Source organism: Anarrhichthys ocellatus, unplaced genomic scaffold, assembly GCF_004355925.1.
Source record: "Anarrhichthys ocellatus isolate YVR2014 unplaced genomic scaffold, GSC_Weel_1.0 scaffold30, whole genome shotgun sequence".
NCBI classification, from domain to species: Eukaryota; Metazoa; Chordata; class Actinopteri; order Perciformes; family Anarhichadidae; genus Anarrhichthys; species Anarrhichthys ocellatus.
Genome location: NW_022280060.1, coordinates 441,734 through 457,469, shown reverse-complemented (window position 1 = coordinate 457,469; position 15,736 = coordinate 441,734). Strand labels below are relative to the sequence as shown.

The 15,736-nt window shown below is 42.2% G+C and overlaps 1 protein-coding gene across 32 annotated transcripts in view; it reads right to left on the bottom strand.

Moving 5' to 3' along the window:
* The window catches only part of adgrl2a (adhesion G protein-coupled receptor L2a), a 102,423-nt gene that overhangs the window by 78,343 nt on the left and 8,344 nt on the right, over window positions 1–15,736 (bottom strand). For 17 of the 32 annotated variants that reach the window (XM_031864170.1, XM_031864172.1, XM_031864177.1 and 14 more), the window contains exon 1: window positions 13,291–14,202. The exons of 1 other annotated variant lie outside the window; for it this stretch is intronic. The gene's annotated coding sequence lies outside the window, so the exon portion shown is untranslated. Of the gene's footprint in view, window positions 1–7,258; window positions 7,455–13,290; window positions 14,204–15,736 lie in introns of those variants that run through there. 14 more of the 32 variants (XM_031864163.1, XM_031864167.1, XM_031864175.1 and 11 more) reach the window with 3 other exon arrangements.

Here is a 15,736-nt window from a genome sequence, read left to right as displayed (position 1 = left end):
TGAGGTCCTAAATGTGACCTGTTATTGAGTTCGGCAGCTTGTGTCAAGTATTTATTTTTAGTGTTGCCTCTCATGTGAAAAAAAACAAAACATGTTTGTTTGCAGATGCGCAGGGCCTGGTTTTAGTCTATGATAATAATGTGCAGTATTTACTCGCCTACGCACCAGTAAGCAGCTTTGGTGACCCCCCCCCCCCCCCAAATGAGCAGCTGAAAACCCTGCTTCATCTTTCTATTAAGGACCTCAACATCAATAATGCACTGTGATCGCGAGGCGTTATTAAACAGGATGATTAATTTTTAAGGTCGTCGGCAGCAACAAAAAACACAAAGAAGGTAACGGAGAAGATGACTTGTGAGAGACATGTTTAAAATGAGAGCGGAGCCGGAAGGAGAAGAAGCATCCGTGTGTTTACTCGTTTCAGCGATGAGAAACAAAAGATAAACTAAGCAAACGTCTCTGGAACCAAAAACTGTGGAAATATATTTAAAGTTCACCTTGAGAAGAAAGATTTACATTAAAGTGAATCATTGACTTACATTAAATGTACAATCCTGATATTGATTCACGTCGCAATGTCTAAAAGCTCCAGAATCCCTCTCTTCTTTGTTTGCTTTGCTACATCTCCTCCTTTGTGACTGGATATATTTAACAATGGCTTAATACCAGCTTTTACCTGGATTCACCTCATCACTGCACTTGAGCACCCGTAATACTTTTTTCTCTCAGTACACAAGAAAGCATCGAGAAAGATGTTCCGTCTTTGAACATTTCTAAAAGTGAGAATGCACAAGCTTGGAAAGCAGTATTTAGATTTTTGAAGTTAGATCTTGAAGTGTTAATTCTTTCAGATTACAGGCATTGTGCACAATGTGGCCGACCGTGGCTCAGTGTCTAATTGAGGCTTTTAAACATTTCTGATGCCCAGAGGAAGGACAAACACAGCCAAAGTAAGGGGACACCACATAATCTCAGTTCTCACTCAAATAGAAAAACAGCATAAGGACCTTCCAGCAGAAGCACTACCACACAAAAGGTCTACGGTTGCCTACTTCATCCTAGCACATACCTATCCCAGCGCTGCCGTATCTACTTTTTTAATCTAAAAGATGGAATGAATGCTTTTGTCAGACGAGGGAAGTGGCATATATCAACCTAAACAAGGTATAGAAATGTGTCTTGTCTGGAAGCTCAGACAAAAGAAGTGGGTGTAGTCTTGTCCTGAATGCAATCACTTGTCGGCGCTAAATCTTCAATCAGTATATACTGCCCTGACAGGTAATGGTGCTCCTTCAACCTGATGATGGTGTTTTGATTTTATTTTATTTTTTTCAAAGAAAGAGAAAATGTCTAAAAAGGCATTTAGCTCTTGCTCTGAAATGATCGCTTCACACGCTTGGCTGCGCAATAACGTGAAGCGTATTCTGAATGGAAAATGATTTTTTTTTTTTTTTAAAGGTTCTAATACCGCATTAAACCCGGCAACATGACAAAATCGAGTAATTGAAGTTGCTTTGAATCTCCAGGCTGCATCATTAAATTTCCTCACGCTGTTTCAGTGTCACTACTCCTTGCCCCTCGCCCCACTTTTAGCTGTGAAAGAGAGAGAGAGAGGACAGTTTGGGGGCTGAGCCTTCTCCGCTGAGTTCATTAGCATAACATCAGCACTGTGTCAGGGATTGTGATGCAAACAAGCCCAGATTGGCTCATTCCAACCCAGCCCTTTAAATAACTAAGGTGCTATCTCTCTCCTCCCTGCTCACTGTATAATGGAGCTGCCTTTGGGATGAAAGAGAGAGAGGGAGTAGACTGTTAAATACTATTCAACTTCAATGTGGAGAGATGTCATCAAGAGAACACTTGGCTTACATTCAATAGATTAGAGCGAAAGCTGCTGTACTTTGCCCAAATATAAACACATGGCATACCACAGGAGAGGGATGAATAAAACAATAGTTTAACATTGTAATGCTTTGTCATAGACAAAGACGTCTCTTTTTAAGAATATGCCCAACTTCCAACTGACCCTGATTCAGGCTTGACATGATTTTAAAAATTATGTAAATGGGTCTGTGGCTTATGCTATCGTCCCCTGCCACCCACAGTAGGACAGCAGATACGGCAATCACTGCTTCTGCACCTTGTGTATGTTTAATATGCGTTTGCTCTCTTGTGATAACAAAGAGGGAGGAGGGGTGTGGGGGGGGACAAACAGGGCTTTCTTTTTTGTTCTTTTTTCTCTCTCTGGATAGCTGGACCAAAGTCAGGGAATCTAAAGACACAAGGAGAGAGAGAGAGAGAGAGAGAGAGAGAGAGAGAGAGAGAGAGAGATACAGGAGACTGTGAAGCAGACTGCGATAAAACATTCACTAGGAAATTATCTCCCTGTCATAAGGCCCTCCTGTTTTGAATACCAAAGGGATTCAAATTCGCAAACAAACTCTGAAAGGTTGACCAATTTCGTGCTCTGCCAAACGATAGCGAATTGCAGTACGGGTCGCACCTTTGAACTGCCATGCCGGAGGTAGTGTGAAGCAGAGATTTGAATCTCTGTATCTCTGCATAGGTAATCCACTGAAGTGTAATTGCTACAGCTCTAAGTTACACAAAATAATGACAGGAGAATAAGACTCACTATGAATATGAAGTGAGGGTGATAACATAGTCCCATGTGGGGAGAGAAGGCAATACCGCACCTCGACAAGGGCTCTCGCTGGGGAGGGAAATTCTCCTCTGCACAACCACAAGTGTCTCTGTGAGGTGGTTTGCACCATTCAGAGCCGCGTAAATGAAACATTATGTTTTATTTGACACAAATAGTTAGTAGTTATGTCATAGAATACCTCTCTATTTCTTGACCTTGCCTTGACCTCTTTCTGTTAACATGATCAGCAGTTATTGTCTTTGTGTATAAGCTGTGGTGATCTGATGAGTGCAAAACATCATGAAAGAGACACGTGAGACGGAGATGCACTTTGATACACATATCCAAAGACTTTTACATTTTACATCATTAATATTGTCTTGATAAAATGCCTTCAAAGACACTTCCTTGAATTCACACATACAGTCAGAGTTGAACATCTGGTATTACAAAATAACCAAAAACAAAGCTTTCATTAAAAGCTCATCAGCACTTCAAATGGACAGCATCTTATGTGTTTTACAATACTCTGAAACACAAATGCATGCATTTAATGACTTGCTGATTTATTAAACGTCGCCGATATATCGGCTTAAAGAGCAACGTCCTGCTTTGCATTCCTCAAAGTCTATTAAAATGTGACTTAACAAAGAAGAAAGCGCGTGAACAACAGAAACAGGTTAAAAGCAGTTATCCACTATAACATCAAAGGAGATTGTTCTTGTCTAGCTAATAAATATTCAGCCCCGTCCTGTGAATATCTTCCATCTCTGTCATCCCTCTATGTATTATACACCAAAATATCTTCATCGTCAATTAGCCTCTTTTGTTCGGGGCTATCGCTGCATGCTCCAGTTGTAGAATCGTGTTATGGAAGCTTCATTACACATTTCTGTCTCGGCACAAAGCGTTTGACTTCTGTTAAAGTTTAAATATCAAGTATGCAGCTGAGAGAGTCGTGTGGTGGCGACTTCACAATATTGTCCCCGAGTGATGTCTGTGCAGCCCTCCCTTTGCTACACTGCTTCCATTATGCACAGGAGCATCCGAGCCTTTTCAGGTGAGAGAATAAAAGGTCCCTCTTTTTGGCCCTGGCAGTAAAGTGAGTAGGCGTTGCAGTGTCTGTAACATTCAGCATCTCATAGCTGATTGTTAGATTCAGCTTCAGTTTTTGGTGGCTACCTTTCAACACCACCATTTACAGAGCAAAAGCTCGCGGGGTTCATCATCGGAAAATCTTTTAGAGACATGCTAAACATATTAGCACCTTCAACACTATGCTACATAGCTGTTATATACGGCAAAAACATGGCAAACTTCAGTATCCTTTAGGCAGGTCCCGGCCTCTACCCCCGGGCCTGCTGGACCTATTTCTGATGGTAATGGCTTCAGGAGCCGCGTCCTGTCAGCCCACTCCAGACTCACTAGTAATCAGCTCGGGCTGATGAATGACGGAAATGCCACTGGCTTCACTCTTTGCGACGACAGAAATGCACCCATTTCTGCCCACCCCCATTTGACTGTCCTCTTTACACTGCTTTTCTCCTATGTCCATCACCTACTACAGAAAGGCACTCATCGCATTGGTTCAGCTGCTGATGCTGAAGCTAAAAATGAAACATGTGTTGCCGGGGCACAGATGCAGCACTTGAGAATTTGTGCAGCTTGCTCAGAGCTTTCTGTCTGGTCATCGTTTAATCTTGCTCTGATTGTATCACTGGGGTAAAAACATGTATAACTTAATGCTCCTATTTGTTGTTTCTTATGAGAGCACAGACAGGTATATTGTAGATTAAGATAAAAAATGTTACATTTGCTGGCAGATTTTCGGCATTTGATTTATTAGACAATGCCGGCCAATCAGTGCTGTATATCTCCAAATAAGGAAGGTTCTTCAAAAAGTAATTTCGTTTTTTTATGTAGTTGCAGGCAGCAACATAAAACAAACTGTAAAACATGAAACCTGATTTATTTATTTGTTACTGTAAATTGTCTACAGCTTGATAGATGGGTCCCGGCGTAGTGGTGCCGATTTCACACCCAACGTTGTTTTGTTTTTAATTCTTAAACAAACACTGATGATTTTTTTTTTTTTTTTAAAAGAAGAAAAAATTGTGACTCTTTCGGATAAACAGAAGTTTTCCTTTAAGGACCGGAAAAGAAATCTCCTACTTCTTTTTTAATTAATTTCTTAATTAAACCATTTAAAAATCGACAGGTTTAGCTGAAAAATGCATCGTCACAAAGCTGAAAACAAGGTTGGGTTTCGTAAACGAAAAGTTGTGGAGATACGTCGTCTTCATCAGCGACGCAAAAATAATTTTGAATATACTTTACATTCTTACCATCGCGTTTGTTAAATACAAATGACCAGCAATTGAAGAATGAAAGCAATAACCATCGTGATATTAGCCCTGATATGCTGGAATCTATAACGAAGTTTATACTCAACTGAATTGTCATTTTGTGGCTAATTCCATTTGTTCTTGCTTCTCCACATCTATGTGTCACGCGTCCAGCGACAACATACCAGGTGTGAAGTCGAAGCTGCAGTTCTCACACTCGTCTGAATAACCAAATCCAGTTCGCTAGGGATTGAGTAGCTGAATTAGACAAACAGGTCGGTCTAATGGATAAAGCAGTCAGAGTATGTGTGATTTATGGCAGACTTCACACCAGCAGAGCCACCTCACACCTCATTTAGAAGGAGGCATGATTCATTATTAGGGCAGCCTGTATATGTATTTTTCCCGTGTAAATGCCAAAAAGATCCAATCATACAGAAACACTGAGGTGTCAATATCAAGCACTCCAATTTTCATTATAAATAAATGAATAATTTGTCGTCTCCATCTACACACACACTCACACATATTCAGGAGCTCAACTTATCTGCAGTATTTAAGATGTTCATTACCTAACCCTCCCCCCCGGCAGTAGAGGAGGAGTTGGATCCAACAGGCAGCAGTGAATGCCAGGCCTGGCACAGCTGTACAAGCAAAGCTGTAAAGAGACGTCACCGGCCACTGTCGCTCAATCTTCCCCTATGTTAATCCCACACTATCTGCATTCACGTCAGCCCCACTCCTCGTGTTCCTGCATTGCGAGTCACACTCCCAAGTTCAATTTGGCAGGAAAGTGGACATGTTGCATCACTTCTGCTGGCTAAAAATCCCCTCGGCATTGTTCCCATCCAATAATCTTTTTCTGAGACAGCGTGATGATCCAATAGTCATTTTTTTCCGCAAGATATTTCTTGCCTCTTGTTTTCTCATTCAGGTATTCACTGAACCAAATAAAGTGTGTGCAAAAATTGAGGTTTATTAATTCCTATACTGGATCCCAGCTAGCTCTGACTTCTAACACGCAGCGTAGCAAATGTGAGTGCATATGAGTTTTAAAAGCCTTTAATGCCCCTGAATCTCTTCTTAGCTGATCAGATCATCTTCCGAATGGCCTCAATACACAAGCAGGGCGGGTGTGTGTACAGAAGAGTCAGCTCCATTTATCTCTATTCATCATTTACAATATTAGAGAGAGACAACCTTCTGTCATATCAAACCCCGGACTGTTACTGTAGCTGGACAAATGCGCTGAAGAATGAACACTCAAAGTCAGGTTTTTACTCAGCCAGCGCATTTAACCCCACTATGTTTCACAAGACAGTAATTTTAAACCCAGGCTCCAACTGAACCAAATCCTGGCCCTCGGGGCAGAAATATTATTTTAACATCTCTTTTCGGGACTGACATTTTGTCCCCCTGTTTTCAAATGCTTTTCCCAAGAAGCTTTTCTCCAGTTTGACCCAAGCGGAGACCATTGCCTCTGGCTTGTCACGGAGAGGAGAGTGATGCGGTTCTATGGGCAACAGAGAGGGAAGGCTCTGTACTGAGACAGCAGCAGGTGCAGCCGTGACAGTTGCCGTGTTGTTGCTAGCCCCACACTGTAGTCAAGATGAGGTTCACAGATGTAGCCACTCAATGCAGTGGTTTATTGGCTGCCTGAAACAATGCATCTCTGTCAAGAACAACTCCTCCTAAGGCCATTTCAGTTTAAGAGTGCTCTGTATGAAACAAGGCGTAGAAAAACCTCATTCTGACACACAAGGTCAGTCCTGCTCCACGGCAACACAATCAAAGTTCCCCTCTGCCAACAAACAGAACAAATTCGTCTGAAAATATGTCTCAAACCCCCAACCTGGTGCGATTCAGCGTGATTGCACCAGGTTGGGGGTTTGAGACATATTTTCATGTAAAGGGATTTGTCCATCTAAACTATAATAAAAATAAAAATAATATTAATAGCATTCTGCACAAATGTTTTTATTTTAAATGATCCAATAATTCAAGTAATTTATATTTAGCACACATTTCTGGACTAATTATTGCTACAAGCATTGTCACTGTTCTAATGAATTATTACCAAGCCTCTCTCGCGCGCATGTTTTTTTTTTTTTAAGTCAACCAAGTACCACCCAAGGAAGCACTTCACCCCCAGGTGCATCTTGCGAGACATGCATTCCAATCATGCGACACTTTCAATATATCGCGTCTACAGAAAATGAATGGCATCCATTTTTTATTTTTTTTTTCTTAGTGTGGAGAGAAAGCAAACCTGGTTCCTTTCTTCAATTCAGACCCTCGAAGTAGTCCGCAACGTCCGATCCAAGGTAGTGTTTTGTTGAATCTCGGACTAGTGGAGATCTGAGATAATATGACTATTGTTTTCCTGTAAAGCACCCAGTCTCTGCTTGTTCAATTACTGGAAGGAGCCTCAACAAGGGCGGTTAAATCATTTGCAGAGACATTATCTACGCAGAGAGAGAAAGACAGAGAGAGAGAGAGAGAGGGGGAGGGAGGGAGGGAGGGAGGAAGGAGAGGAGAGCAGACATAGGGGCCAAACTTTAGTCTATAGAGGAAACAGAAACATTTTTTTGTGGACCACACATGGAGGGTACTTCGAGGATAAAAGCAGCAGGATTCATGATTCACTGCAGGAAATTAATAGACTAATACAGTTCTCTCTGTTCCGCTGCCAAAAACCACATCATAATATAAAATTGTTTTTCATTACAGGTGATGATGGATATCTATGCAGATTACGAGATGTACACAGAATTTACGAGCGAGCGACCTCAAAGTTCATTCTTCCTCACATATGTCGCCTGCAAACAAAAACCAACTCACAAGCGCTCGTCTGTCAGCGTGAGCAATCATTAAGAGATAATTTGATTGTTTTTTCAACCTCGGCTGTGTTTGATGTCTCTGGCATGGTAGCAATTGAACAGACAATTATTTTGTTGATTAGCTTAGTTTTTAGCAAGTTACCATGTCTGTGATATTCCTCTGAAACTCCCAGACCAGACGCTCAACTCCATCTGACTTGGCAACTACATCGCAAGAACAAAGCTTCCACACTCCCCCAACTAAATACTGTACAATAAAATATCCTTTATCAAAAGCCTCAGCCTTCCAAACCAACCCGACAACCAAATAAGCATATAGAATGAAAACAGCTGCGATGCATACTCTTCAAAAAGTGAGCACCAACATAATGTGTAATATGCATCTGGCAGGGTTTCAACTGCAATGTAGGCAGCACACAGTGCTTTGGAGTGCATTTACTTGCATATCTCATATTTTATTCCTTTCAGTTTGACTTGAGTCTTTGATCATTCAAAATCAACGCTGCTGTGAAAACTGCATTCCAACGTAAAGAATTCATTACACGTGAGCGTCTATAGCGAAGCTTTCTGAATTAAAGCGCTCCCAGTGAGGAACTAGCAAATCACAACCCATTCTAATCCCGTCCGTTGAAAGACACACTATTGCTGTTTTATATAATTTCATTGGTTGTTGCTATACATACACTTTTAGCATTCGGTATTCTGGGAGATTATCGTAGTCCACTTAACTGCTAAATAGTACGTAACTCAACACAATAGGTATGCAAATCGTTTGAAAGACAAACACAGCTAAATATAAGTATAGCTCCAATAAGAATAAATAAATAAAAACTCAAATGCCATTTGAACAAAAGCAAAATGATATTCTAATGTTGAACACTGCTTACTATACTTTTGCACTTCGCTGGAACAATGTCAGCCTAATTATACTGAAGCACACCCACAGCCTGACATCAAATTATTTTTGAAAAAGGGAAAAAAAAAAAAGGCAAGAGGAATAAAACTTATCTTACTTGCATTGAGTCACAATTGTCAAGGAAAACAGCAGCAGCCTATATAGAGGAAATCTATTGCTATGGTGTGTTTACCCACACATTCCTAAATAACAGCCCCGTCTTGTTGAAGAAAAAAGGGGCTTTTAAGTGTGGAAGTGCTTCGCTCTCCTCTAATCCAGCCGAGACATTACTCCTTCCCCTGGCAGACGTCCGCAGATCCCCCCCTCTCACCCAGCCAGGCCTTGCTCTCGGCTGCTATGGCAGAGCCGCAATAACTGCTGTTTGCTTAGAGCCTTGCCTCCCAGGTTCTCCTCTGTCACACAGCAATTGAATATTTTCCCAAATAGTGTTGCAGCTGTGCACAGATAAGGGCAAGTCCTGTTCACATAGCACAAATAATAAGACAGGGTCAGTGTGTGTGTGTGTGTGTGTGTGTGTGTGTGTGTGTGTGTGTATGTATGTAGTCTTCATTGTCTTAATTATAAAGAACAATACATGTAAAAAACTAAATGAGAGCAAAAAAAAAACCATCATGTTGTGTATAAAATATAATTATATAAAACATGTTTTAATAATTACAAATGTGTTTGCAATTTATTTTTTATCTTACAATTATCCAAGTGATAAAAAGTAAATATAACTTCAGTGACAGCACTAATTTAAATGTTTTAAATAATAATAATGTGTAAAGAAAAATCCCACTATAGGGAAGTAGTCGCTTTATTGACAGACGTATTGGGTGTGACCTAAATACACATTACTAATAGCACACAGCAGATCTTATCTGAAACCCAGGTAGTGTTTTCAGCATGATGTAAAATACACAAGCAACGATCAGAAACCAGGCCAGCATGTTGCACCCAATCATTTTATGACCAGACGACAGTTTTTACGACCCCGTTTCGCACTTTGCACTTCCTTTTCTTGCAAACACCTCTCAGAGAAGCACAAAATGGGTGACGCACAAAAACAGAGATGCCAGATAGGCTCAGGGAGGCTGCCACTTAACCAGCGCACAGAGAGCTATACGTGAGAGCCATCGGCTAATATCCATGTTGTTTCTTGTCACCAGAGTTTGAATTGACCCTTACGTTCCGCCGCCTATGTCCTTCCAGTGTAATGTTCTGCTCTGAAATTATTTAGGCAAGCAGAAAGTTTCACCTGCCATTTGAGGGGCACCGAATCCCCTGCCGCACCAGAGGCCTTTGGCAAGTGGAAACAAATGTTTTTTTACAAAATGGCAGGGAGGGGGAACACGCTGCCGCACAGCGTTTTACTGATTGCCAATCATAAAATAAAATCAGTCATGAAAGGGGAGGTTTTTTGGCCCACCGAAGGCCTGCACGTTACATCAAATTTGCCATAGCTTTCTTTTACAGCCTTGTTTCCTCCCTCTAATGGGGAGCAGTTATCTGCACAGTATGGCTCCATGTAGGTGGTTTAGCAACAGCAAAGATTGCATCTGAAAACACAAAACCACAATTTACACGCCAAATAAGCAATGGGATGTAAATCCAAATGATTTAACTCCCTGCAATCCTCTACTTCTGACGCATTCACAACCTCAATCGTTTGCTTGATTTTGCTACGGAGTAGCTTAGGTGGTGTTCACCATGAATAAAGGCACAACATCCCAAGTGCAAGGCCAGCACAGACAATCCATTCAGCCACAGTGCAACCTTGGAGTTGCCAACTGGAAGCTCAGACAAAGACAACGAGCAGATTTCCCCGCTTGTGAGAGCGTGCGACACAAAAACAAAGTGAGCAAATGTTGCCACTGGTCAGTATGTGCGCACTCTTATTGAATTAAATCCAAAACAAATTACCTTGATGAAGCCAGGGTGGAAGTGCCTGGCTTGTTGTAATAATTAAAAAAATATGTAGAGGCTATGAAAGCTGCATTATGATTGTTTAGTGCACCAGTCAGATATCCATAGTTCTGGGGGTGCAAGAAATACGGCAGCAGTAAATGAAGAAACAGTCGGTAATGTCCCAAATTTTGATGCGTTCAACCCCATTCGCCCAATCACACTTACTGAGCCTTTCGTCCCGTGCGCTGTGAGAGTGTCACATAAAGAGAATAGAGCGATATCTAGCACTTTGTCTGCCCCAAACCCGTGTAGAAGTGTGTGCTGTGCTGTATTGATCTGGGAGTAGAGATGAACGCCGAAGCAAAGAGGGGCAATCCGCTGCTCTGGCAGATCAAGAGCAGCTGCAGTCCTTTGAAACCGGACGCACTTCCACTGAAACAAGGCGATAGACCGAGAAAGGTACTTTCTCTCACGCTGGACTCAACGGTGAAATGCTCATAATGGCGTGCTCGAGCACAAGATATCAAACACCGAGACAACCGAGAAGTCAATTTCCATTTTGAATCCGCGTTCACAAGTAGTTTGTATTATTTACAATGAGCACCTGTTTTCACAGGCGCTGACAAACTAAAAAAAAAAAAAAATGCTACTGTATTAATTAAGAACGAATGTTTTCCAACACAAGTTTAAGATATTTTTTTATATGCCACCATTACACTATTTACTCTTTGTGAGTTGCTGTACAATTATCCTGTTGTGTGGAAGCTTTGACATATTCTCTCACACCAACGCACAAACAAATACAAGGGAGATTACGCTACACACAACATGTCATACGGACCTTGTTACAAGAAAGGGGCGAGACACACAAGACTTTCAGTTTTACCAGCTCACATACACTCATTCTCAAGCATTTCAGGCTCAGCCAAAACCAGTGGCAGAAAAATACGTCTCCTTCCATTGTGTAAGGGCTCTGACCACTTTGATATGCTAATATCTTCCCTCAGAACAGCTGGAATTTGCACTTGCATTAATTCAAACATTTTATTATGCACAAACATCTGAAAACGGAGTTCCCCGATAAAGAGGCTTGGATAAGAAGTGTTGCTCTTGGAGCCTGATTCAAGCGTGTGTATTGGCTTATTTTTTACACATTCCTGAAAACTCAAATAGGCTCCCTTTGTATTGAGCTGAATGTCACTTTGTTATGTATGGTGGGGGGGGTAAAGCCACTTTATCCTCCACACACCGTTCTTTTGATTTGTCTTAGATTTAAATGCATATCTGATGAAAAAAAAAACTCAACAAATGTCACATTTTGTAGTAACTGCATAATCCCCCCCGTTGAACAGCTATTATGAATGTGTTCCACCGAGATGTTTCAGACCAATGAGACACATTCAGGGACTCTAATCGACGCAGTAATTCGTATCTCCCTTAAAATCTTAAAATCAGAAAGACAACCAAAACAAAACAAAAAAAGCTGAGGACACGTGCATCAGTATCAGTCCACTGATCGATCACTTAAGATTAGCTGCTGTGCCCCCGAGCTGCCATGCATCATCGGCTGGCCGCGGTGCGTTTCTCGGGGCCAGGAGAGGCACACACACCGCACCCGCATGTGCGCTCCTGCTGCCTGCTCTTTAACACATGGTTGACAAGACGCGTTCGGAATCGGTAGGCCTAAATAATACATGTGCAGTAAAAGGATCTAATTTTACAGCCACTCTGCGCCGACTGGTTGAGTTAAGTCGAAGAAGCACTACATATTCCCCCTATTTTTTTTGCATTTTTTTCCGTTTGTATGTCTCCCTTTGATTGATTTCCATGACATTTCCTACGCATGTGGCACCAGCGCGTCACCAGCTCTGTCTTTAGCCAAAACTAATTATTACATTGGTAGGCGAGCCTTGGCTGATTTCCCCTCTTTCTTTTCTTTCCTTGGACAAATAGCCTAACCCCAATTATAATGGATTAGCCTGTGAATGCTCAAGAATCACACCGACATCGCTTCTCAGGTCACAGCTCCCAGCATAAATCCCCTATTCAAACCAACAAGACCATCAGTGGATTTAAAAAAAAAAAAAAAAAAAGCCTCGGTGACTAGCACCAGCAACAAACTACTCTTCAACTCTGGAGGCATACATTCCAATTAAATGCTGCTCTACATGTTCTGGTTCACATAAAGGAGCTGCCCCCCCCCCCCCCCACGCACACACACGCACACACACACACTTTTTGAATAGTTTCCATTCAGCCAAACTCGGCAGCCGATAATCAATCCACATCTGGTTTTGTTTTGATGAATCATTTTTCAATTAACCACGGTACCTCTCGGGCCATTTAAACTATACTACAAGAAGAGGTGTCCTGCTATAAAGGCGCACCTAATGAAATGAACCCAACATGTTCTACTTTTTAAAAGTAGCTAAACACACCGTGAGACTTGAGTTATACGTCTTGGTATTATTTTAAAATCAGTCCCGAAAGCAAAGGCAAGGCTCCGAAGTGACCGAGCAATGAAAGAAAAGTTCGCACACTTCCACACCAACTTGTCATAATAAGCCTAGGCTGCTGCTTAGGGTCTGATTTATAAAAGTGGTGATGGATGAGCCCATACGGTGCAAAAGGAAAGAAACAAAAAAACACTCTTACCTTTCTTGAAAAGCAGTGGAGCCAAACAGGCTGAAATGAAGTCAGTTGGGGATGTGAATTTAAAAAAGAAAAAAAGTCAGATTGTGGACAGACGGGCTGATGGGAACTCCTCTGCAGCGAAGAGAGCGAGTCTGCAGGTCTGAAGCATGCTCCTCTTATCTGGGACGGAGGCTGGCTATCGGGCGGCAGGTCCCCCTGTCAGCCCGTACATTCCCCTGCAGCAGACACACGCTTCTTCCATGGCAAGCAAGGTGTTGCTCTGCGCTCAGTCCTGACTCATCAGCACCTCGTGGACCTCTGAGCGGCTCATCTATTCTCGGCTCTCCCGTGCGCCGTTCGCTCCCGTAGCAGCAGCAACAACAAACAAGAAGAGGAGACGCGGAGAGCTCGGGGACCCAGAAAAAAAAAAAGAAAAAATACCCAGAAAGACTGAGAGTGACTGAGAGGGACAGAGTGTGTGGGGCTTTCAGTGTCTGTGATGAAGGGGAGAAAGACCGATCTCCGCTACTTTAACCGCCGACGCTGCTCTCTTGGCTCCTCTGAATGAGACTGTGAAGACTGGGCAAGTTTCGGCGGTTCGCCTCTGGAAAAGATCCCGCTCGCAGTGTTGAGACACTTGGTGGAAGCAGCGCGGAGCGGGCTTCCAGTAAACAGCGCCAGTGCAGTGAGAGCAGGCTGCCGTCTGCGGGAGCTGTCTGACTGGGGGGACTGCACTAAAACCTGACATGGAGTCCACATCCGCGCGGACTCGGAGTCTGGTTCTGTGCAGGAGACTAATCACATCAACTTATTATCCTGCCCGACAGGAATCAGCTCACTTTTTCTTTTTTCTTTTACTGAAGAAAAGATTCAGCTACGTCATACAGAAATGAAGGTGGTTATCAATAAAATCCCCCTCCTCATTTTTGTCCCTTTTTTTTCTGCCTAGAGATGCAACACTGCCTTCCTTTTGGACATGAGAGGCCCACGCTGTCACAGTAGGCAGTCCAGCCTATTCAACCAATGACAGAGGACTTATTCTACTGTAATACTACCAAGCATCAAAAGGAACATAGAAGTACAGACAGACCCCCCCTCCTCCCCCTCATTCCAACTGGCCCCACAGGATAACACACTGGCCCGGCAACAGTGGTCAAGCCGCTGATGGTGCTGCTGGTGTGCGTAGCCAAGCAGTTTTTCATATCGAGAGTCTCTCCTCAATTGTGGGTGGGTTTCCTCCCCCCCTGCACTTTTCTTCTACATGATTCATGACACCATTCAGCAGTCAAGGGGATTTTCGTCAGGCCGCTGTTTCTTCGACCCTTTGACTCATTACTGTAAGCTGCAAGTTATGTTGGTGGTCCACAATTCATATTCACTGTAATGCCGGCGATTACAGTTTGATCTGCACAATATGTCTACGGGACATTCACAGTTTTAATATATGATTTAGTTCTTTATTAAAACCCTCAGTGAAAAAAGTGAAAAATATTTTTATCCAAGTGAGAAAATCGAAATTTTCAAGGCCACTGTTGTTTTTCATAATGTCATCAGGGCCTCTATCTTTAAATCGGAATATGTCAAACTAAGCAAAACAAGCAGGTTTCTCTTCGCATTTGGTGAAGACTTGGAACATGTTGTGATCTGGTTGAGGAATTCTGTCCAGAAACATTATCAGGCAGGACGTGGGTACACACCTGGCTTCAATAAAAACTGTCCTTCACCCACTATGTGGAAATGTGAAGTTGAGTCATGCTTTCCAGGTGAAGGTGAACACAGCAGAGGGGCAGACTTATGTTTTCATAAGCATAATTTTACATAATAATACAGACTTTTTTTTTTTTTTTGCAAGGGACAAAAAAAGAGAAAACAGATGTAATAAAAGGTCACCCAGTGGCAGGCATCCATATCTGGAGAAATGTTTATTTATAAGCCAAGACTAAAAACACATGTGGTGTCTCTATGGCTGCAGCGTTGAACAGCTTAAACTGCCATTTTGCATGAATTCATTTGAATCTGCTTCCTCAGATTGTCAACAGAGGGCATTAGACTTGTATTGCTATTCTTCTGAATGAAACGTAAATCATTGAACTGTAAAATTCACCGGCAGATCAAATAAAAACAGGTGAAGACAGAGACATCCATCTGAATCACACAGTAATTACAATTATTTTGCTAATTATAGGCCACCGTGTGTGTGTGTGACCCCAGCCTGTGCAGTCATTTCTTTGACGAGTCACACAGCGGTTGCACATAAATTGTTTATGTGAAAGTGTTTATGATAAACTGTGATATAATCATATCTTGCAAATGCGGCACAATATTGCATGTAATCACTCACCAAACGGTGCATGATAAAAGCTGGCTCTTGTGCGCAGCTCCCCCAAAAAAAATACGAAGGTGAAAAGCAAGGACAGAAATGATGGCAGCATTTTAAGTAAATACATACTCAACACAAAACTGAAAA